This window comes from Mus musculus, chromosome 13 (assembly GCF_000001635.26).
Source record: "Mus musculus strain C57BL/6J chromosome 13, GRCm38.p6 C57BL/6J".
Lineage (NCBI taxonomy): Eukaryota > Metazoa > Chordata > Mammalia > Rodentia > Muridae > Mus > Mus musculus.
In genome coordinates, this window is record NC_000079.6 from 51,199,571 (window position 1) to 51,222,929 (window position 23,359).

Here is a 23,359-nt window from a genome sequence, read left to right on the forward strand (position 1 = left end):
TTGGCAGCAAAGCTCTAGTCACAACAGGGAAGGAAGTTTCAAGCTTCCTTAACAGGAACGGAGGCTCGGGCTTAAGGTTTTGAGTTCTATAGTTAATTAGGAGCAGAGGAAGGCATGGACTTCTGGAACCCGAGATCCTCTCTTCTCTGGCATAGTGGCATTGGTTGAGTATAGATTTAAACCTCTCCTTTAGCCTCCTGTTCTCACACTGAGCTAATCCTTTGCACCTTTCCCACTTGGGAATGGAAAGACCATTTGGCTGCAAAGGGGTGAAGGGGGTAAAATTAGCTGAAGGAGCCAAAGGAGAATCCATATATGACCTGAAAGAGCAGTCTGGGAAATCTAGGGGAGAAGTGGGCAGAGCTGTGTTTGAGGGACAACCCACAGGGTTTGCTGACCGTCGGATGCTGAATGGTGACGGGGAGAGGCCAGTCGTGACACCCAGGACTGTCAGGTTGTGTACTATTGGGCATGCAGTTAAAACAGTCAAGGAATCTCTGTAGAGATTATGAACTATCAGAACCAAGCCAAAAGTAGTGGCCTAGACATTTTATTCATAGGTAAGAAATCTCAGAGTCATTATTTTGGGGAGCTTATTCATGAGTGGGAAAGCCTGCAGTTACAAGTCCCCACAGGGTCGAAGGTTTAGGGTAGAAAATGAGTCTGATATTAACCACACTGAACCTGAGAAATTCGTCATATTCAGTTTGTATTGTTGAATGGGAAGAAAGACGCATGGCTCTGGAGTGGAAGGAGAGGAAGGCTCTGGAATGGAAACATAACACAGTTGCTGGCCACACAGAGAAGAGATGGCTGGATATTGTTGTTTTCCCTTCTGTGATTAAAAACACCCTGACCAAAAGCAACTTGTGTGTGTGTGTGTGGGGTGGCTGTTATTTGGCTTACACTTCCAGGTCACAGTCCATTCTTGAGGGAAGTCAGGGCAAGGATTTAAACAGGCTTCTGGAACAGAAACCACGGAGGGATAAATCAACCAGTTAGCACGAAACATTTCTGAGATATCAGCCTTCTGCTTGTTGTCTGACTTCTGGATTGCTCAATGGCTTGTGCTTAGCTACCTTTCTTACATATGGCTCAGAGCCTCTTGCCCAGGAATGGCATCACCTGCAGTGGGCTGGACCTTCCTACCTAAATCAACACTCAGGACACTCTCCCACAGACCTGTTCCCAGGCCAATCTGATCTGGATGGTTCCTCAAATGAGGCTCTCCTCTCAGATGATTCCAAGCAGTGCTAACTTAAAGCTAACTAGACTAACTAAGAACATGAAGAGAAGGCTCCTTCTCCAAAGGGACCCAGGGAGACACATGAAAAAAGACATTAAAGGAAGGCTTTGGCAGTCTGAGGAGAACCAGACACACATGGTCAGTGGGCCCACGTCTCAAGCTGAATGAAGCCAGTCCAAAGCCGATTAGACTCTCAACTGGAGGTGAAATGACAGCCTTCAGTGTGGAGAACTGAGTTCCAGAGGCAACACCCTGATGATGAGTTTCTGATTTCCGTTGGCTGACACAGTGCCACGCTTGAGTTTTGTGAATTGAACTATCCTTGGACTCCTGACAACAACGTAACCGTGTACCTGGATCCAGTTTGCTAGTAGAGCTGGTTCACCGTATACTGGGACTCAGACTCTTAGTCCAACTATCTGCCGATCAACAATATTTGAAAAAACTAAGCTTGCGTGAAACATGCAGCCCTTTCTGCTTGTCCCTACTTCCTGAAGGATATCGTCTGACACTTATTTGCAAAGCAAACACCTCTTGTTTCATATTAGTGTTACGAATCAGGAGGATCGAAAGCCTATGTGAAGATGTATATGAACTATATACACGGGTATCATCGTCTTTGTCCTGAGCGCCTGTGGGTCTTGGTTCTTACTGGGAATCTGACATCCCATGGAAATGCAACGAGTGGGTTGATTCTGGGACACTTTTGCACTTGTGTTCCTAGGGAACCTGGCTTGTGATTCTTCTCTCTACGATGCTGTCTTGGTGTGGTTTTAAGGTAATGCTGACCCCATGGAGTTAGGAAGTTCTCTCCCCTTCCCCTAAGATTCTGGTTGAAACTTCTAGTCATTCTTCTTAAAATTAAAAAAAAAAAGCGTGTGCATGTGAGAGTGTGCATGTGTGTGCACAAGTGCATACTTATCATAGTGTGTGTGTGGAGGTGGGATGACATTTTGGGAGTCAGTTCCCTCCTTCCACCTTCATCTGAGGTAGGGCTTCTCTTCTCTCGTTTCTAGTGCTGTGCTGTGTACTCCAAACTAGCCGACCTGCAAGCCTCTGGCTAGTTTCCTGTCGATGGATTCTCCCATCTCACCATTGGAATGCTGGGATTGCAGATGTGTGCCACGAACATGGGTCCTGTGTGCTAAGATCAAGTTATCAGTTATCTTTACCTGCTGAACCATCTTCATGGATGTGGCAGTAGTTGATTAATTTGCTCTAATCTCCCCGGTGGCTGCGGTGCTCCCAAACTTCCATGTTGCTAATGCCTCCCCTCTGATACTCCTTCTTTCCCACCCTAGACCCAATTCGGAGCAGTGGCCCTGGGGCCGCTCTTCCCCTGCTCTTACATGATTGGGGTGCTCTCTCTTCTGCCACTCTCAAGACATTTTGACACAGATATAAGCCAATCTGATCTGCACAACCCCTCAGTTAGGATGTCGCCTTTCCAAATACCTTTGATGGCGCCTGGGACTGCAGCTAAGTCTTATGACTTGCACCTGAAAATAAGCCACGACCATCGTGAGAGCTGCACAGGTGCACCATGATGCTGGTGGTTTAAACAAGTCCATATTTGGTGGAGACATGCCCCTGCCGCCCTGATTGGCTGAAGCTGTGTGCCTGGTGAGGTGACGTGGCCTGCTGTGAGTGGATAGGGACTGAGAATGTATAAGAGTGAGAGGCCCGGGGTTTGGGGAAGAGAGAAAGAGAGATAAAGTTGAAGCGAGAGAGATGAAGACGGAAGTTTGCTGAATAAACTGCTGTTAGAAGGACTGGTGGTCGTGTCGTTCTTGCTGGTCAAGAGTGGACGTGACAATTGGGAGCTCGCGGGGGTTATATCACAGAGACGCGGGCCGACGCGAGCAGTGGCCTCACTTGCCCTTCGCCTTATGGTGGCTCTCCGTCTTCTTGGGCAGCAGCACGGCCTGGATGTTGGGCAGGACGCCGCCCTGCGCGATCGTCACTTTGCCCAGCAGCTTGTTGAGCTCCTCGTCGTTGCGGATGGCCAGCTGCAGGTGGCGCGGGATGATGCGAGTCTTCTTGTTGTCGCGGGCCGCGTTGCCCGCCAGCTCCAGGATCTCGGCCGTTAGGTACTCCAGCACCGCCGCCATGTATACCGGCGCGCCGGCGCCCACACGCTCCGCGTAGTTGCCCTTGCGCAGCAGCCGGTGCACACGCCCCACCGGGAACTGTAGCCCGGCCCGGGAAGACCGCGACTTGGCCTTGGCGCGGGCCTTGCCTCCTTGCTTGTGTCAAGATGACTAACCAAGACAACTATATAGTCCAGGCTGCTCTGGAACCTGTAATCCTCCTTCCTCAGCCTCTTTAGTACTGGAATTTCAGGTCTCTGACATTGGTCATGCCCTTTTTTTTTTTTTTTTTTTTTTTTTTTTAGTGCTGAGGATAGACTCCAAAGTCCCACATACACTAGGTAACTACAGAAGGTTCCAGAAAGCTTTTCTCACTGAGCAAACCCCCAGTGACCATTACTTCTGCTCAGTCACCAGATTAAATAATGACAGTTTCTTTCTTCCTTCCTTCCTTCCTTCCTTCCTTCCTTCCTTCCTTCCTTCCTTCCTCTCTCTCTCTCTCTCTCTCTCTCTCTCTCTCTCTTTCTTTCTCAAGACAGGGTTTCTCTATGTAGTCCTGGCTGTCTTGGAGCTCAGTTTGTAGACCAGGCTGGCCTCGAACTCAGAAATCCACCTGCCTCTGCCTCCCGAGTGCTGGGATTAAAGGCGTGCGCCACCACGCCTGGCTATAATGACAGTTTCTAACAAAGGTGGCCCATTAAAATTCCTCTGAGGCAACTGGGCAGGGTGGGGTAAATCGCTGTCAGGTTCATTGTTCATGAGAGCCCAGATTTTCTTTTGCACATGGGCCGCACAGCTTGATTGTTGTCCGAGATTTCCTGGCTTTTATGGAGAGAAGCACTTTAGGAGTCCTTAGGCCACCTCCTTTTCCTGTCACCTTTTGTCAGGGAGGCACTGAGTTTCCTGAGGGTCCTTGTTTCCTGTGTTTTTATGCAGGCCCTGAACAAACTTCTGGTCACCTGATGGATTTTTGTTTTGTTTTTCTACCTGAAATGAATACGTTAGCCAATGGCAATTGAAAAGCTTTGCTGTACACAGGGTAGGCACTCGGAATCCAGAGCATGTGTCGATTTAAAGGAGAAATTGATCATAGTCATAAAATATGGCAAGAAAACCATTGACAAGAGAAGACTTTTTTTTATTCTGAATATTTAATTAAAAAATTCCATACCTATGATATGTGCTACAGAATTCCAGATGATAATTCATATAGAAAACCCAACCTAACAACGGAAAGGCAAGGATTCTGCAGGAAAGCACACGGGGAGAAAACGGGCATCGATCCTCATGTATCTCAGAGGCGGGGACCCGTCTACAAGGACATACTGTTTGCCTGACTGTGCATAACGAGAGTGGCCCAGCCTCCTCGTGTCTCATACACTTGAAAGCATCTTAGGGACAGTTGCTCAAGGAAGCCGTGGAGGCACCCAGGTGGGAGCATCAGTTCACTCGGTCCTGTTTTCAGCCACATCAATATATCAGCTGACTATAACTGAACATATTTGGCAAAAAGAACACAGCTCCCCATAGGGAGCGTGCTTCTGGAAGCTTGCAGGAAAAAGCTATCTATCTCCCTGCCCAGCCAAGTGGCTGGGCACACACAAATCATTGCAGGCTGTTCAGGGGTCATGAGCAGGTCCAAGACCCCCGCCCCAAGCCTCCCATGTTGCAGGCCAAGGCCAGGATAAGCCACTAGCACATCTCTGAGATGCACTTTGTGCTAAAGGCCTTGAATGCAATGGGAGACGGTAACACTTCAGGGCAAGGCAGGAGAAAGGGCCAACCAGGACTGGGGTGTCAGGGGAGGTACAGAGATGAGGAGACAGAGTAAAGGAAGCATGGGGTCCTGGCTTAAGTGGTCAGGACTGACAGGACTTCCCTCAGTGTCAATGCCCTGGGACCTCACTTCCCTTTGGTCCTCTTCTTCCAAACACTGGACCCCAGAGAGCCTCCTCACTGAGTGGCCACTCCAGGAGCACTGTCTCCATCCTGGGAACCTGACTACAATGGGGGTGGGGGTGGGCACAAGACCACATGTACCACCAACCTCAGGAGAAGCGCAACCCCTGAAGTGGCTACATACCACAGTCAGCATGGCAAAACTAAAACACATGGGATGGCTGCAAGTAATCACCCATGTTCTCTGTGAACATGATCATCAGACATTAGCAAATCCTGTGGCAGGACATGCCCCGAAGCATCAGCAGACATATTAAATATAAAGTCAATATGAATATTCCCCTCCCCACCTTTGGAAAAAGAACAAAAACAGAAACGGAAGCAGAAACCAACTCAAACACACGCAGATGCTCTGCAGTGTGAACCTTGTGCTGGTAGGCTCTGGGTGGCAGCCCTACTGCCGCAGCTCCACATAGTTAGCTGGGAAGAGTCCGTATCTGCCCTTGCACACCCCACGCCACCAGCCATCCTCAATCATTTCTATGTTGATGATGATGTCATCAGGGTCAAAGGGAGAGCTCACCATTGCCCGCAACCTGGTAGTCATACAGGGCGATGGCTGTGATGCCCAGGTCACTCTCATACCCATCGTAGGTGTCATCCTCTGCTTGGTAGTGGCCAGGAGCCTCTGTGGTCTCGTACACGGGCTCCGATGTATAGGTCAGGCCTTGCTGGCTGCCAGCCTCAGGAACACCTGCGGCCTCGATGCTGTACTCGGGCTCAGGTTCGCTACCTCGGTAGCTCGGCTCGGCCTTGAACAGAGCTGCATCCTCATAGATGGGGCTGGAGGGTGGTCTGTCTTCAATTGGTTGAGGACTAGGGGGATGCAGGGGGCGTCTGCTTCTTGGCTCTGGCCTGCTCTTCCAGCCTCCTGTGCGCCTCCTCCTGCTTCTGTCTTTCATTGGCCATCCTCTGAGCTCTCTCGGCTTCTGCCTTCCGCCTGTCCTCCTGCTCTCTCTCCTTTGCCAGGTTTTCCAAGTTAGCACGGATATTACTGGTTTTGCTGGTTATGGCCTCAATGGGGACAGTCTTCTGATAGGCAGACGGCACCTGGACCACTTCTTCAAAGGTGGATGCATTCTTGTCCATCCGATCCTTCTGCACCCCATACTTCCCGCCGAATCCTTTGGCATAGTCTTTTTGGGATTAATGCAGCTGCAGCTTCTCCTGATGGTCCCAGCCAAGGGCACACTTGTCCTGTCTGTCTGTCTGTCTGCACACCAAACTTTCCTCCAAAGCTACTGGCTTTTACCTGTCTCTGCTTTCCTGACTGGGATATCATGCTCATACCTACAACCTAGCTTCTTGGTTTTTTTTTACCCGTGGTTTCTAGGGATCCAAAGTCAGATCCCTGTGTTCATGCAGCAGACATGTCACAGACTGAGCGTGCCAAGTCCCACACCATATTTATTGTTAACGGCTGTCGTCTTTGCTGACTAAACGCGAGGAAGCGTTTTAGCGAAGACCCTTCCCTTCCCTTCCCAGTCCTTTATTAGCTTGTACAGTAGATGCTTATGGCTAATTAGATGCTTTTCTGTATATAGTGTACATCATAAATATTCAATATTTCAAAGAACCTGGGGATTTCTGTCTGTCTCCTCAGCGCTGGGATTGCAGGCAGGCTACTCACCTGCTCAGCAAACATTTGTATGAGTATTAGGGATTTGAACTCTGGTCCTCAGGATTGTGTGGCAAGCTTTAAATTCCCTGAGCCGGTAATAAGAACACATGCTCCACTATGTTCATAGCAGCCTTATTTATAATAGCCAGAAGCTGGAAAGAACCCAGATGTCCCTCAACAGAGGAATGGATACAGAAAATGTGGTACATTTACACAATGGAGTATACTCAGCTATTAAAAACAATGAAATTTTGAAATTCTTGGACAAATGGATGTATCAGGAGGATATCATCCTGAGTGAGGTAACCCAGTCACAAAAGAACACACTTGATATGCACTCACTGATAAGTGGATATTAGCCCAGAAACTTAGAATACTCAAGATACAATTTGCAAAACACAAGAAAATCAAGAAGAGGGAAGACCAACATGTGGATACTTCATTCCTCCTTAGAATAGGGAACAAAATGCCCATGAAAGGAGTTACAGAGACAAAGTTTGGAGCTGAGACGAAAGGATGGACTATCCAGAGACTACTCCACCCGGGGATCCATCCCATAATCAGCCACCAAACCCAGACACTATTGCACATGCCAGAAAGATTATGCTGAAGGGACCCTGGTATAGTTGTCTCATGTGAGGCTGTACCAGTGCCTGGCAAATACAGAAGTGGATGCTCATAGTCATCTCTAAGATGGAACACAGGGCCCCCGATGGAGAAGCTGGAGAGAGCACCCAAGGAGTTGAAGGGGTCTGCAACCCTATAGGTGGAACAACAATATGAACTAACCAGTACCCCCAGAGCTGGTGTCTCTAGCTGCATATGTAGCAGAAGATGGCCTGGTCGGCCATCATTGGGAAGAGATGTTCCTTGGTATTGCAGACTTTGTATGCCCCAGTACAGGGGAATGCCAGGGCCAGGAAGTGGGAGTGGGTGGGTAGGGGAGCAGGGTGGGGGGAGGGTATAGGGAACTATTTGGGATAGCATTTGAAATATAAATAAAGAAAATATCTAATAAAAAAATTCCCTGAGCCATCTTACAGACACTTTTTGACAATTTCTTGACTGGGTTTTGTTGTCCAGCTTTAAGATTTCTTTTGGTGTTTCTGGTTCCCAATTGGGTTTCAAATGATCCACTGCCTTCAATAAGCCGTAGGGCTAAAGGGTAGACAGAAGTCTAGGTGCCAAGTCCCTGTTAAATACCTCCTTGGCAAATATGGTCTCCCATTCTTCAGCTTTCTTCTCATTTTCTCCATAATCTACCTTGATGCACAAAATTAAAATCTTAACCAACTCTAACTTGGGTATTTTTTCTTTTCTTGCTGATGCTTTTGGGATATTGCTGAATCTACTGGCAGGTCCCTCAACCAAATCAAGAACCCTCAAAATTCACACTTAGGTTTCATTATGAACAACGCATTATTAAAGTTGTCAGCTAGAGTTTTCGGACGTATGAGGCAATAGGTTTGAGTGCCTTGCGGTAACAAACTATGAATTCTCTCGCAGTGAATTAACACGACAGAAGCCAGATGCCATTTACCACACAGCGCAGCAAGCCCTGAGTGCTCTTCCCACATCTCACAGCTGCAGAGAAGAAGAAAAACCTGGGAGGTGTATTGAGAAATCAGCTCTCAAAATGTCTATTTTTTACTTGCTTTCCATTGGCCAGCAGCACTCAGTCACCGGGTCTTCAGCTAACTACAAGGAAAGCTGGGAAATGTAGTTTTCTTTGTGAAGGAACGTCAATAGGCGTCTGCACTGGCTCACCTGCTTGCTTTCTAGTCAGTCGCTAGCTTCGCGTGTTGAGCAGTACACAAAATAAACGAAACTATATATTTTAACTGAAGACATTAGAAAGTATCGTTCAGAAATTTTAGGGCTCATTCTTTTGCCTCCTTTATACTATGATAGATAGTTTATGCTGTAAATACAAACGGTTTTAGTATTTTAAAATTTCTGTGAGTTGCTTGTCTAGGGGTAGTAGCCTGGAGTTCCTGGACAGCTATTTGCTAATTGAGACTCTGGCGATGCCTGACCCAAGGCAGTGTCTGTGAAGTGTCTGCGACGCCCTTGAGATGGCAGCCTGCTACCGAATAAAGAATGTGAACAGAGCAGCCTTGTTCTGTGGGGCTCCCAGGATGTGTGGTCAGGGATTGGAGGATGGGTCGGGGCAAAGCAAAGGATGGAGACAGAGTGAAGATAGGCGAAGAACAGAGAAGCAAGGCAGGAGGGAAGCAAAACAAAGGAGAGGACGGGGAGAAAAGAGGAGACTCCCAAGACAGCGAGAGGGGCTTCTCCCGTATGCCTTGATCCACACACAGAAGGGAGAGCAGCGCCGAGCTGGGTCATTATTGGACATGTTGCCAGAGAGCTGGGACCAGACCTTGAGAATCTGTGTGCTCACATGTGTTCACACATGTTCTCCCGTGTGTTCACATGTCTGCACGTGCCTGCAAAGGCCTGTGACCAACCTCAGCACTGCTCCTCAGGAGCCACCACCTCGTTCTCTGAGATTACTGACCAGGGGCTCGCTGTCGTGGCTAGGCCCGCTGGCCCTCAAGCCTCTTGGATCCACTCCAAACACATGGCAACACACCCAGCTATTTTACACAGGGGGACGGGGATTGAACGCAGGCTGTCACGCTAACATGGCAAATGCTTTTCTCCTACAGATTTCCGAACTGTTCGGTGCTTCTGATTCGGTTCATCTGAAGAGAAGCACAGAGCCATAAGAAGCCTGAAAGTTTTCATCCCCAGCCGCTCCTACCTAGTGTGGCCAGCGTAGGGACCAAGATGCCAGGTTGGTAGTTAATTAGAAGTGGCCTAGCCTGGGGGGGGGGGAGGGGTAGCTTCTTGGATTTAACACAAAGCTCTGTCCTTCTAGTGATGTGACAGTTGTAAATTGGTCCCTTCTCTGTACCAATCCTCCTCTGGGGAAGGCAGGCAGGAGGCTTATATAAAAAGCATATTCAATTTTTTACAAATGAGAAACGTTCTGGAGGCTGGAGTGATGTCTCAGTCCGTAAAGGACTTGTCCTGCACGCCCGAGGACCTGCGTCTGATATCCAGAACTCATACCGAGTGTGGTAGTTTGTGCTTGTAATTTTAGGGGTGAGAGTGGCTTAGGCCACTCACTCGGTGAGTTCCAGTTCACTGAGACATTGTGACTCAGAGTGGATGCCACCTGAAGATAGTACTTAAGGTTGACTCTGGCCTCTATGTGCACTGGCGGGCACATACATGTGCACCCTCACGCACCCATGCACATAAACACACACAACTCACTGTTGGGGGTCTGGTGCTGTTGTGTATACAAATGCTAAGTTCTGAACCCCAAGACCTGATTGTCCCCAGATGAGTGAATTCTTACGTACATTGGCCTTTGTTGTGTAAAACTTGCTCCCCAATTTTAAGCTACTGGTTAAATAAAAATGCCTACAGTCAATTAATGGGGAGAATAGAGGTAGGCAGGGTTTTGAATCCGGGCTGGGGTTGCAGGTATGGACATCAAGGTGGGGAAAGAGAAGGAGAGAGAGAAGAAGAATGGAGACTGAGAAAGAGGAGGAGGCCACCATGGGGCCAGGTGGATCATGAGTGCATGGCCAAGAGAAGTGGATCCTAAAGTCAGGCTGATGGAGCAACCCGGGCAAGACTTAAACATCAAGTAACATGGGACCTATGAGTTGGATATAAGAATAGTTCAGAACCTGCCCAACCTTGGCTTACAGCTTATCAAATAAAATATCAAGGTTTGTGTGTGTGTGCCATTTATATGGGCTAGCTGCTTGAATATATAATTCAACTACAGCACACAAAAGAAATTCTGGGTGCTTAGAATATGCTACAGTTTTAAAAAAGCACAGTGGGAGAATAAGGCTTTCAGTTCATTCTTGGAGAACATCAGTCATTCTTCACTGTTTTGTAGTGCTACGGTTTGAGCCCAAGGGCTCATACATGCTAGGCAAGGTCTATACCAATGAGCTATATCCTAGCCCAAGAGAGCATGAATAGAAGTCCAATGCAATGTCTCAATCAAAAGCTTTAGTCTGTAACCTTGCAGAGGACCTAAGCTCCTTTATCTCCTTAGCTCCCATCACCCTATCTGCCCCTAAGCAGGGAGTCACCCTGACAGCTGATAAAGAGCTGACTTATCCATAGCTGTGGGCACTCTCTCCCAGGCTGCCCAAATTACAGATGAACTGTACACCCCTGCTGGCTCTTGGCTGACCTCAGAGCAGCGATGGTGCATAAATAAGACGTATGGGGAGGAAGTGACCCATTGGAGACCCCATTGTCCCAGTTTTAGAGTCCCTAGATGCCATGGCAGTAAAAAAAGACTTGGCTCACCAGCGCCCCCTACATTTCTGAAATCTCCATGGAATTCTAGTGCATAAGCACTATCTGTCTACCTGTGTCTCTGTCTGTCTGTCTGTCTGTCTGTCTGTCTGTCTGTCTCTTTCTCTCTCTGTGTGTGCGCATGTGAGTGTGTAAGTATATGTACCTGTGTGTGCGCATGTGGGGACCAGAAGTTAATGTTGAGTCTTCCTCTGTTGCTCTCCGATTTATGAAACAAGGTCTTTCATGGATCTCACTGATTGGCTAGATTGATTTAGCCAGTGTGCCCCTGAGATCCTCCTGTGTATAACTTTCCAATGTTGGGACTACAGGTGTGTTTTATCATGCCAAGCTTTCAAAAGATTTATTTTATTCATTATTTATTCCCCCTACAGTGTGTGTGTGTGTAGTGCGCATGCACAGTGTGGAGGCCAGAAGGGATGTCAGGTGGGTTCCTTGATCACTTTTCACCTATTCCTTTGAGGTAGGCTCTCTCTGCACCTGGGACTCAAGTGTTCTTGGGTAGGCTGTAAGCTAGTTAGTCCCGGTGATTCTCTTGTTTCTGCTTCTTTTTGAAGCTGAGGTTACAAGTGTAAGCAGGATGGCTGAGTTGTTACTTGGCTCCTTGTTCTAAATTCTGGCCCTTATAATTGCACAATAATTGCTTTTAATTGCTGAGCCATTTCTCCAGTCCCTCTAGTTCTATATTACAGGACAGGGAGGGACCTTGGAATCACATGTTCCCCACATAATCCAAGGGATGGGAATTGGGAGAAGGCAGAACCAGAAGAGAAGCCAGTTTCTTTGGAAATCATTCATTAGTCAATCGGCTTGCCCAATCATGGCTCTGGATCTAGACCAGACAAGCGAACCATCCTTCAAAAATCACATCTACAAGGAAAAAGTGGGCCCCATGCAAGCAATGGTTCTTACATTAAAACAAAACATGTCAGCGATTATCTAAACTTTTTCCAAGCTGGTATCATTAATATCAAACAGAACATATTTAATCTTTTTAAGATATGATGAGAAAGACAGGGAAGCTTTCCCCTCGTTGGCTAACTTTTGTGGTATTAGAAGGTGCTATGTAGGCTGATGGGGGAGAAAAAAACATTTCCCCAGTTGTGAACCCTGGGAGCTACAATAATGACCAGCATGGTAAGGTATACCCATGGGGTGACATTGTCATGGATGTTATGTGAGTAGCCAACTGCTTTCTGCTTGACTGTTAAGACCCACTCCACAGAAGGAATCACATGTCTGGTACTGCAGGTCTGACCATGAGCCCACAGTTGCGGGCTCTCAAGCCCTACGGGTGAACCTATTCCTGTTACTTTGCTAAATGAACACAGTATCAAAGTGCCCTCTGGATTTGTATCTTTCTATTCATAATTTAATGTCGCTCTCAACAGAGAAGTTTCTTTGTGCAATGGATGGTGATTAATTTAGAAACGCACAGCTGGTCAAAGTAGAGAGACTAAGTATCCATGGAATGCCTAGCTACAGATGGGAGAGTGATATCACGTCACCTCCCACAAGGCCCAGGGAACGGCACAGAAAAGTGGGCAGAAAGATCTCAAGAGGCAGAGGTTAGGGAAAACAGGGGCAAAGCAGTGTCTTCTGGAAATGACAGGAGCCTACAGTCACGAATGAACGCACAGCAGTTGTGGTTTAACAAGATCAAACCAGTCAGTATTTCAGTATGGAGCGGGAGGGCTCATGCATGGAGGGGGAGGAATCATGCATGGAGGGGGAGGGCTCATGCATGGAGGGGGAGGAATCATGCATGGAGGGGGAGGGCTCATGCATGGAGGGGGAGGAATCATGCATGGAGGGGGAGGGCTCATGCATGGAGGGGGAGGGCTCATGCATGGAGGGGTGGGCTCATGCATGGAGGGGAGGGCTCATGCATGGAGTGGGAGGAATCATGCATGGAGTGGGAGGGCTCATGCATGGATGGGGAGGGATCATAAATAGAGGGGGAGGGCTCATGCATGGAAGGGAAGGGCTCATACGTGGATTGGGGATCATGAGTCTTCAGTTCTAACTGAGGAGTATTGACAGCTGATACCTTCTAGGGGAGGGAGAATCCATTTTCTTCAGGAGTCTGGCTCCTGCTACATTGACCACACTCCATTCAATGGTCCCATGTTTGTGAGTATACATGGGCAGCACATATGGGACTCAGTGTGCTATTGAAAAACAAAAACAAAAACAAAGCCAGACACAAGAGGACTTGAAGTTGGGAGAGGAGAGGAGAGGAGAGGAGAGGAGAGGAGAGGAGAGGAGAGGAGAGGAGAGGAGAGGAGAGGAGAGGAGAAAAGAGAGAGAGAGAGAGAGAGAGAGAGAGAGAGAGAGAGAGAGAGAGAGAATGTGTGTGTGTGTGTGTATCTGGGAGGACTTAGGAGGAGGGGGAGGAGTAAATATGATCAAAACACATGCTTGCACATATGAAATTCTAAATTTTATATTAAAATATGGTAGAGATTGATCGTTAAGTGGACGAAGTGTCTGCTGCACAGGCACATGGACCGGATTGTGAATCCCTAGCATTCCTATAAAGAGTCAGTACCATGGTGTGGGCCTATAAGCCCACACCACCTCTGGGAGTGCTCGGAGACAGAAGTCGGAGGATCGGGGCTTGCTGGCCAGCCTATCTTGCTGACTTGGTAAGCTTCAGGTTCAATGAGAAATCCTGCCTCAAAAATAATGTGGAGAGCAATTGATGAAGCCACCCTGATGTCAGCCTCTGGCCTCCGCATGCTTGTGGACACATGTATATGTGCACATGTATATGTGCACTGACCATCCCGCCATCACACACACACACACACACACACACACACACACACGAGAGAGAGAGAGAGAGAGAGAGAACTAAAGAGTTTGTCTCAAGCTTTTGAAATAATTTTGAAAGAAAGTCAAAATCAGAAGGTGCAAGAAAAGATCTTAATTGAAAAAGTCTGACAGAGCAAGGCCATGGTGGCCCTGAACAAATATTTCACCACCAGGGCTGGTAAAGGTAGAGGGGGTGTATGAGCAGTAAGGAGCAGTGGAAAAAAACACAGACTGGAAAAGACAGTTTTCATTTCCTTTAAAAAAAAAGTGTAGGGGGGGTGGGGGTGGGGGCTGGAGAGATGGCTCAGTGGTTAAGAGCATTAACTGCTCTTCCAAAGGTCCTGAGTTCAAATCCCAGCAACCACATGGTGGCTCACAACCACCCGTAATGAGATCTGACGCCCCCTTCTGGTGCATCTGAAGATAGCTACAGTGTACTTATGTATAATAATAAATACATCTTAAAAAACAAAAAGTGGGCTGGGCAGCGGTGGCTGCCTTTAATCCCAGCACTTGGGAGGCAGAGGCAGGTGGATTTCTGAGTTTGAGATCAGCCTTGTCTACAGAGTGAGTTCCAGGACAGCCAGGGCTACACAGAGAAACCCTATCTTGAAAAAACAAAAGCAAACAAAACAAAACAAAACAAAAAGTGTGTGTGTGTGTGTGTGTATTAATGCCTGTAAGTGTGGGTTACCTGTGTCAGTGTGTGTGTGTATTCATGCCTGTGAGTGTGAGTTACCTGTGTCAGTGTGTGTGTGTGTGTATTCATGCCTGTGAGTGTGGGTTACCTGTGTCAGTGTGTGTGTGTGAGTGTGTTACCTGTGTCAGTGTGTGTGTGAGTGTGTTACCTGTGTCAGTGTGTTTTGTTTGAGACAGGGAGGATTTGCTCATTCTCCGTGTTAGGTGGGCTGTGAGCTGCTGGGCATCCTCCTTGTCTCCTTTCCCATCTTTCTGTAGGCACGCTGACATCACAGACTTGAGCTACTGTGACCAGCTTTACATGGGTTCTGGGGATTTGAACTCAGGTCCTCATACTTGCATGGCAAGTGCTTTATCCTCGGAGCCATCTCCCCATCTCCCCATTTCTCTTTGCAACTATGTCACCTCTTCTTGTTCATGGCCTGGCCAATACAATGTGAACAGAAAAAAAAATTAGTTTCCATCTGGGGTTTGTTTTCAGAGGGTATTGATTTTTAACTTCCCAGAGACGATTTTCTATGCAGCAATATTTTACTCAGCGGGAAGAGTGCCAGTTTTTAAATGTTTATAGATCTGTTTCTCTGAAGGGAAAAAAAAAATCACAAGCTAGAAAGAAAAAAAGAAAGAAAAAACACACAATGCCTTACAGAGTTCCAAATGGCAATTGGGGGTTTGAATGGAAAAGATTGTTTTCTTACCAGAAAGCCACTAGAAGTCAATTTCTGAAATTATATCTGGCAATTTCTGGCTCTGTTTTGGAGACAGGACATTTTCTGAACATTCAAAACAAGTAAGAATTTGCCAAGGTCCTCTAAGCCCTTTGTAAGAGACAAGAGAGAAGGAATATTGTACAGAGGTTTCCTGGTATACACGTAAATGTACATGTTTTATAATCAGTGTGTGATGGCTTTTTTCCTATGACTTTCTGTATGTGTGTGTCTCATGGGCATGCATGTGCACGTGTGTGGAGCCCAGAGGTGGGTGATGCCTTCTTCAATTGCTCTCCACCTTATTTTTTGAGAAAGTCTTTCACTGAACTTGGAATGCTCCAATTCCGCTAGAGTAGTTGGCCAGTGGACCCCAGGGTGCCTCCTGCTTCTGCCTCCTCTGCCGCAGGCTTGCTAACACATGCCATCAGGCCCAACATTTTATGTAGCTTCTGGGAATTTAAACGCAGGTCTTCCTGCTTGTACAGCAAGCAAGCACTTTGTCGAGAGAGGCATCTCTTCAGCCCTGGAATGTTGCTTCTTCAAAAACATTATTTCAAGGGACTGGAGAGATGATTCGGTGGTTAAAAGCACTTGTTGCTCTTGCAGAGGACCAGGGTTCAAATTTTCAGCACCCATAACTCCAGTTCCAGGGGATCTGATGCCCTCTTCTGGCCTTTGCCAGCATCACATACATACATACATACATACATACATACATACATACGTACATGCAGGCAAAACACTCATATACATGAAATACATAGAAAAAAGAGAAGAGGCTGGTGTGATGGCTCAGAGATTAAAAGCACTAACTGCTCTTCCGGAGGTCATAAGTTCAAATCCCAGCAATCACATGGTAGCTCACTACCATCTGTAATGAGAAACAAATAAAAAACCTATGGGCTGGAGCGAGTGGGGCCGGCCAGGGGCTGGGAGCAAGATGGAGAAGGGAAGGAGGCGGTGGGGGGGGGCGTAGAGAAGTAAAAAAATAAATAAATCTAACACTCTCCCCCCCATACTTCCTTCTCACTTCCTGAAGGCATTGCATGTATAACTGTGTAGCCACAGTATTTATGTATTTGCATACAAGTGACTTCTTTTCACTGTTTTAAAATGGAATTATAAGATACATGACATGTCTGTCTGGCTTTACAGAACTCCCCCTCATTCATAAATATGACTTTCATACTCTTCCCCCCCCCCTCACCCACCCATTCTGATGTGTGTCTAAGAGGCTGTGGTGTGGTGATTTAAACCTCATATCGTCTTCCATTTGACAGTGGGCATTCATTTGAATCGCCATGTTTCATCGCTAGGGTGTAAGCTCTGGTGCATCCATTTTGATATGGTAGATGGAGGCAGATATAAAAATTTGGGTTTGCCGGGTGGTGGTGGTGCACGCCTTTAATCCCAGCACTTGGGAGGCAGAGGCAGGTGGATTTCTGAGTTCGAGGCCAGCCTGGTCTACAAAGTGAGTGCCAGGACAGCCAGGGCTACACAGAGAAACCCTGTCTCAAAAAAACAAAAAACAAAAAAAAATTAGGGTTTGGTTATACTCTCTTTTGGGTCACCTTTACTTTTCCACTAGGGTTGGCGGGGGTGGGGTGGGGTGAGTTTACAGAGCCCTCTTAGCTTCCAAGGACTGTGGGGCTAAGAGCAAGGAAAGAAATCAACCTTACCTGAGCCCTTCCACTCTCATCTGTCCGGCTTAGAGCACGAAAATGGTTTATAGAAGCGCTGGAGACACGCCAGTGTCTGTGCATATGTCTATGGGAGTGTCAGTGAATTCAATAGCAAGGTGGATATAAGCTTAGAGAAAAGTTGGTACTTTTGAAAAGATGTGCGTGTGTGCATGTATGTGCGCACGCCTGTGTGCTTGCCTTGACAAAAGCAGTTTAAATGAGAGAGGGTCTGTATTTTCCACCAGAGAAGGCATGGCAGTCGGAGCCTGAGGCTCTGGGTCAGTTGCCACCCTCAACCAGGAATCAGAGAGTAATGAATGCTTGTGCTTAGTGGCCCACATCCTTTGGTGCAGGTCAGAACACCAGCCCAGGGGATGGTGAAGTCCAGCTTTAGGGTGGTCTTTCCTACCTCGGTTAACTTCTTCTAGGACCCCGCCCCCCCCCCCCCCCCCACTCACACACATATGCCCAGAGGCTGCTCTCCTAGCTGATTCTTGACCCTGTGAAGATGGTAATCAAATTAGGTGGCATCTCTGGCCACCTTTGAAAACAGTCAGTGTTTGGAAACGTGACCCTGCTCCAGTGTGGTGGGTGACAGCAGCCTAACTACTTTCTAGTCATTGTCATGAACAGGCAGGTCACAGCCATGAGAATTTAACTGTTCAGGTTAGCTTTTGTCAACTTGACCCAAATATAGACACCTGAGAAGTGACCGTGGGCGGTACCACCCCTGAGCAGGGGGTTCTGGATGCTATACAAAAGCAAGCCGGTAAGCAGCGTTCCTCCGCGGCGTCTCCTTCAGTTCCAGCATCCAGGTTTCTGCCTTGACCTCCTGCCCTGACTTGCTTCTGTGGTAGACTGACCTGGAAGTGTAAACGGAAATGAAGCCTTTCCTTTCCAAGTCGCTCTTGGTCACGGTGTTTATGACGGCCACAGAAACCAGACAAGGGCAAAAACCAATATGGAGTCTCTTCATGAGTAACCTAGGGAAGACTTTCCAGGCTTGGAGGTAATAAGTTATTTTAGCGCGTGCTCCAAGGACTTAGTGACTGCCTCACACTTGGGTCTTGCCGACATCACAGCTCACAAGAGGAAGAACTGCTTGTGACTGATCCCCAGAGCGGTGAAGGCTTACTCTTCTCTTGTTTCCAGTGAGTAGACAGAGCAGAGTGTCATACCGGTGAGATCAATGTTCCACAGTGTGCTCCCAGACCAGACAGTGTGGCATTTCATACCAGAAAGGGGGATCTTTCTGTGGGCAGAGGATAGTGGTGTGGGCCTTGGTGGCTTTCATGTCAGGCACTGACATGTGACAGTGTTAAAGGTGAAAATGAATGCTGGAGTTAAAACAGAGGGCAAGAACACTGAGGAAAGCCAAGTCCTGCTGTGGGAAGACTTGCAAGGGTGGAGACAGCCAAGCTGACCAGGTAGGAGGCAAGACAGGGCTCTGGGAAAACCAATAAAGCCAGTCTCAGCAGGAACAGCCAACTCCCATGAACTCCACTCAACAAAACAAAACAAAACAAACCCCAAAAACCCCCACAAACAAGACTCCATTGCTTACTCAATGATGTGTATGTTAGATTGGAAACATAGCTTCATGGGTAAGAGCACTTGCTGGGCAGGCATGAAGGCCTAAGTTCAAGTCCCCAGCACACATGTGAAAAGCTTTGCTTGCACCTGTAATCCAGAGCAGAAGAAACAGCAAACTTCCATCTTGGTGCAATGTCTTTTTCTGACTTATGTTTGGGTGCATAAACACACACATTCAGATAAATACATTTTCACTTAAAAAAAAAAAAGAAAACCCAGTAGAAATAAGTGGGAAGGAACCACCCCTCAGAATTAGAGCCTCACACCAGTTCTAGAGAACACAGGGATATCTTCCTCTTATAGGCTTCCAAGGGGAACAGTGGTGGTTCCAAGGCCATGTGACCAAGCCCATGTGCTAGGAGTCAGGCAAGAGGGTACCAAGTAAGAAAGTAGAGTCATTATTCAAAGTTGCCTTGGGTCTGGCCATCAAGGGGGCTGGGCTTGCCCTCAGAGGCAAGGTAGAGGGAGGGAGACTCTGGCCACAGTAGCATGTTAGTTCTTTGCCAGGTTGTCCCTAAAGAGAGAGGAGGGGCCTATGAGGAGACACAGTTAGATCTCTTCAAGGCTGCAGCACCTGCTTTTCTCAAAGTCTTCAACCTAGCAGAGGCTAGCTATGGTTGTGTACATATTGCTCTCTTTAGTGCATCTAACTGTAACAGACTGCGCTATTGGTTAAGAGTGCCTCCTAAGCAAGCCTCCACCTTTCTAGAAAGGTAGTCACTTCAGATCACCACAGAGGCTCAAGTGAACTAGAGGCAGCTCACTGCTGTTGCATTCTGGGGGATACTTAGTTTCCTTTCTTGCCAGTTGAAATACAGCTTGATTATCTGCTTGTTTGATGAATGCCCGGGTGTGGATCCTTCTCCTTTGGAAGCGGGAGAACGGAGATTTCTACCTTGGTGGGGGTCAGAGGGAGACTCCCAGTATCAGCCTTGAACCTCCATATTCACAAACACGCATGTGTCTTCCTCCCAAGCAAACATGCACGTACAACACACATCCATACCTATGCACAAAACAATACAGAGACAGCTCCTCTTCCCTCCATGAGGACTCTTTCAACAGCGGACCCTAAAGGGATGATCTCACACACACACACACACACACACGCACACACACACACACACACACACACACACGCACACGCACACGCACACACATACACCAGCACAGAACAGCCTAGGGAAACATGACTGAGAAACCAATGGGCAGAGGTCCCCATCCATTTCTCTTTTTCTTTGCTCTGGACTCCTCCAGATGTCTCGGCTATGTTCTCTCTTTTACCCACAATAAAACCCTTAATGGAGTGGTTACTTCAGCAGCTGTTTCTTCACCATGTCCCCTCCCAAATATCCTATGGTCCTCACCCTTGAGTGACAAGCACTTCACCCATCTGACCCTCTCCTCCGTGTCTTGTTCTTCTGTTTGCTGTTCATGGCTTTGAGATTCTGGGGAAATATTTCTGAACTATAGATTCCCAGAGGCACATCACTTGGAGATTACATCTAAAAGGTTGGTGCGGTTTATGTTCCAACTTCTTCCCTACCTCGGTCAGCACAGACTCCTGAAAGCCTTCTACTTTCCCGTTACTCTTTCTGAAGAAAGCAATCTGAGCTCTTCCCATGCTCTCTGATCATAATCATAATCTGATGCGTTTCTTCTGTGTGCTGTCCCTGGCTTTTAGGATGATTGTTGAAATCTATTTTCTGAGAACATTCCTCACTAAATTGAGGTTGTTTTCAGGTACCTGGGAGGGTTTCTGCTCACTGTGTGGCCATTTTCTGAAAATTTCCCAAGCTTACCTACCCTATGTGCCAGGCGAAAGCACAGCATCTTCCCTGTACCACTGTAATCGGCTCTTATTGTAAATCTGGAGTGAACTCAAATCGGAAACTGGGGTCTGGGGAGCTTAACCCATGGTTAACGCAGCAATCGAATGAGCAGCTGGGCTTGCTGATGCAAACTTGAAAGAGGAAGGATGCAGTGCAGGGGGAACAGCTAGTAGCATCAAACTTCTGGCATAGGTTTTTCATCCTCTGAAAGGTTTTGCCTCAGGTCATTCTCAAGAAAGATGTGAGCTGAACTTTCCAGTGCATATTATGTTGTATCTCTGTGTGATATATGGTGTGCATGTGTGTGTGCATGTGTGTGTGTGTGTGCGTGCACACATGTGTGCGTGCTGCTGCATGGGTGTACATGCATGTGGATATGTGAATGAGATGTATGTGGTGTATTGTAGAAATATGGAAATAGCATGTATGTGTATGTGTGGCATGTAGTGCTGTGTGTATCTATACAATATGTGGGGTGTGTGTGCCTGTGATGTATAAATATTGGTATGCAGGGTATCTGTGAGGATGGTGTGTATGTGTAATATATATATGGTATGTAGTATGTGTTGTGCTATACATACAATATATGTACCTGTGGTGGGGTGTGATGTGTGAGCATAATGTATATAATATATGGTATACGGTATGTATGGCATGCAGTGTTTGTAGCGTGTGTACTTGTGGTGGGGTGAGTAATTGGTGTCTGTGGCCGTGAGTAGAGCTGTGATACATGAATGGTGTATATAGTCTTTGTGTGCTGTGTGTACATTGTGTGTCGGATACTACACTTGTTGATGGGATGCTCTGAGAGGCAGGCTTGTGCACACCAGGGAAAGCGAGTGCAGGGCCAGCCCCCCCTCCCACACACTTGGGAGAAGGATACTGGTAACTCTTAGCCTATGCCTGACTGGGAAGCGCCAAGCAAACAGCGGAGCTGTTGGGGTGTTCTGCTGGGGTCAAGGCTCCAGCTCCATGGATCATGAAGAGGAGGCTCCCAGAGGCCAGGCTTGAATCTGCCTCTAGGCAAGAGGGGTTCACTCATTCTTGGAGAATACAGAGCTGCTTCCTGTATCCCATGTTAGCACTTGCAGATTCATTTTCAGCACACAGGGCCTATCTCAGACAGAACATACCAGTTTATCAAAGGTATTAGTGAATAAAGCATGCATATAAATCATATTTTTAGTTCATTGAGCAAATTCATAAATGAGTACCAGACCTCTAGAAAAGGAAACTTTGGGGTAAGTCTTGCATCTGGTTCTTATTAACCACATTGGAGACAAACGAGGCACTCAAACCTTCCTGTTGCTTAATTTAAAAAGCAATTTGGCTCTCACGGGCCTCTGCTGAAGTTCGGTCTCAAGCAATCACACAGGCACAAAACCAGGAGGAACAGCAATGAGCAAGGCAGGCTCTTGATTTCCTTTTCATGCTCAAAAGCAATAAAATCTGCTTCTTGGCTTATTTGGAAAATTGGCAATAGTTACTCAAAACCCCCTCCCACAAGTGAGTTCCAGCGTTTAATTGCACATTCTCCCAGGGTTCTTCCTGGACGGCTGCAAGGTCGCTGTGTTGTTTTATGTGTGCTTGCCTCTCTTCCTATTAGCTTGAAAATAGTCTCACACTAGAAGGAAGGTGGTGTGCATGCCCTTGGAAAATCCCTTCAGAGTCTTCTGTGCACATTTGTGTGTGTGAGTGCTCGTGGACACGTGTCACAGTCTTTGTGTGTAGCTCAGAGGGTCAGTTTTCACAGTTCACCTTGGTCTCTACAGTGCTTGTGGCTAGATACTCCAGGCTGGCTGCTTCTGGGAGTGAGTCCTTGACTCCACCTCCCACCTCACTGTAAAGGCCAAGAGATGACAGATGCATGCTGACCAAGCACTTTTCCAGCTGAGCTATGTCCTCAGCTCTTGTTAAGGGTTCCCGTAAAAAAATGATCAGGGGCTGCCAGTAGAGTCTCCTAGATGATCCGGGTCGGCGTGGTTGAAGGGCTTTAAAATCTGAGCAGAGGTTTCCCAGGGAAAGAAGAAACTCCATTCACAGATGATAGCCCCAGACTATTCCCCCCAGAGTCCTCATCTACCCTTCCTACAGCCTGCCTGGTGGATTCTGGGATTTCCTAGGCAGCCCCAGAGATCATACAGGTCTGATGCCCGTTATGCATATTAGATCTCTCTTCACCATGACCCAAACACCAGATGATGCCACACAAAGGAGGAGAGATTTGTTTTTATGTCCAATTTCAGGGGGTTTAGTCTATTGTGGCAGGGAAGTTCTTTTTTGGGGAAGGGTGGTGTGTCAGGAGAGGCATAGCTGGGAAAACGTGGCAGGGGGGAGGCATGGCAAGGGAGGTGTGGAAGAGCAGATCTGTGTGGATGCTGGCCAGGAAGCAGAGGGTCTCATTCATCTTTCAGTTCCTTTTCTCCTCTTCCCATTGTGTCCCAGGGCTCCCACCCAGAGCGCCTACATTCAGAGTGGGTCTTCCCCTGCAAAGAGATGAATTCTCCCTGGCTTCCCTTTATAGATCACTCAGAGATCTGCCTCAGTTTCTTTGGTTCAGACTCAGTCAAGTTGACAACAAAGACTGACCACTATCTTCCAGAGTTCTGCCTCTCTGACAGAGCCCTGACAGACACACCCCTCAGCCATCAACCTCCTGGGGGCCTTCCTCCCTCCTCATCCTTCCACATCCTTCTCCTTGCCATTCCCAGTCACGCCTGCATTCCTTATATCATATTCTCTTGTGTCCTGAAG

At 47.5% G+C, this 23,359-nt stretch overlaps 1 long non-coding RNA gene and 2 pseudogenes across 2 annotated transcripts in view, besides 1 other annotated feature; 1 reads left to right on the plus strand and 2 right to left on the minus strand.

Annotated features, from left to right (window-relative positions):
• Window positions 1–513: 513 nt before the first annotated feature.
• On the minus strand, window positions 514–3,496 carry H2af-ps2 (H2A histone family, pseudogene 2; annotated as a pseudogene). Its single transcript, NR_132443.1, has one exon. The product of NR_132443.1 is annotated as a H2A histone family, pseudogene 2 (transcript).
• A 2,172-nt stretch (window positions 3,497–5,668) lies between these two features.
• Gm29787 lies at window positions 5,669–6,700 on the minus strand (annotated as a pseudogene).
• Window positions 6,701–9,070: 2,370 nt separating this feature from the next.
• The window catches only part of Gm46414, a 163,302-nt gene continuing 149,013 nt past the window's right edge, over window positions 9,071–23,359 (plus strand). The window contains exon 1 of the long non-coding RNA XR_001780947.2: window positions 9,071–9,716. This is a non-coding gene — a long non-coding RNA (predicted gene, 46414). The remainder of the gene's footprint in view (window positions 9,717–23,359) is intronic.
• Window positions 20,695–23,127: an enhancer, noted in NCBI's record as "VISTA enhancer mm1300". NCBI's record gives its function as "enhancer in: limb[3/4]" and the evidence as "EXISTENCE:transgenic organism evidence [ECO:0001131][PMID:17130149]".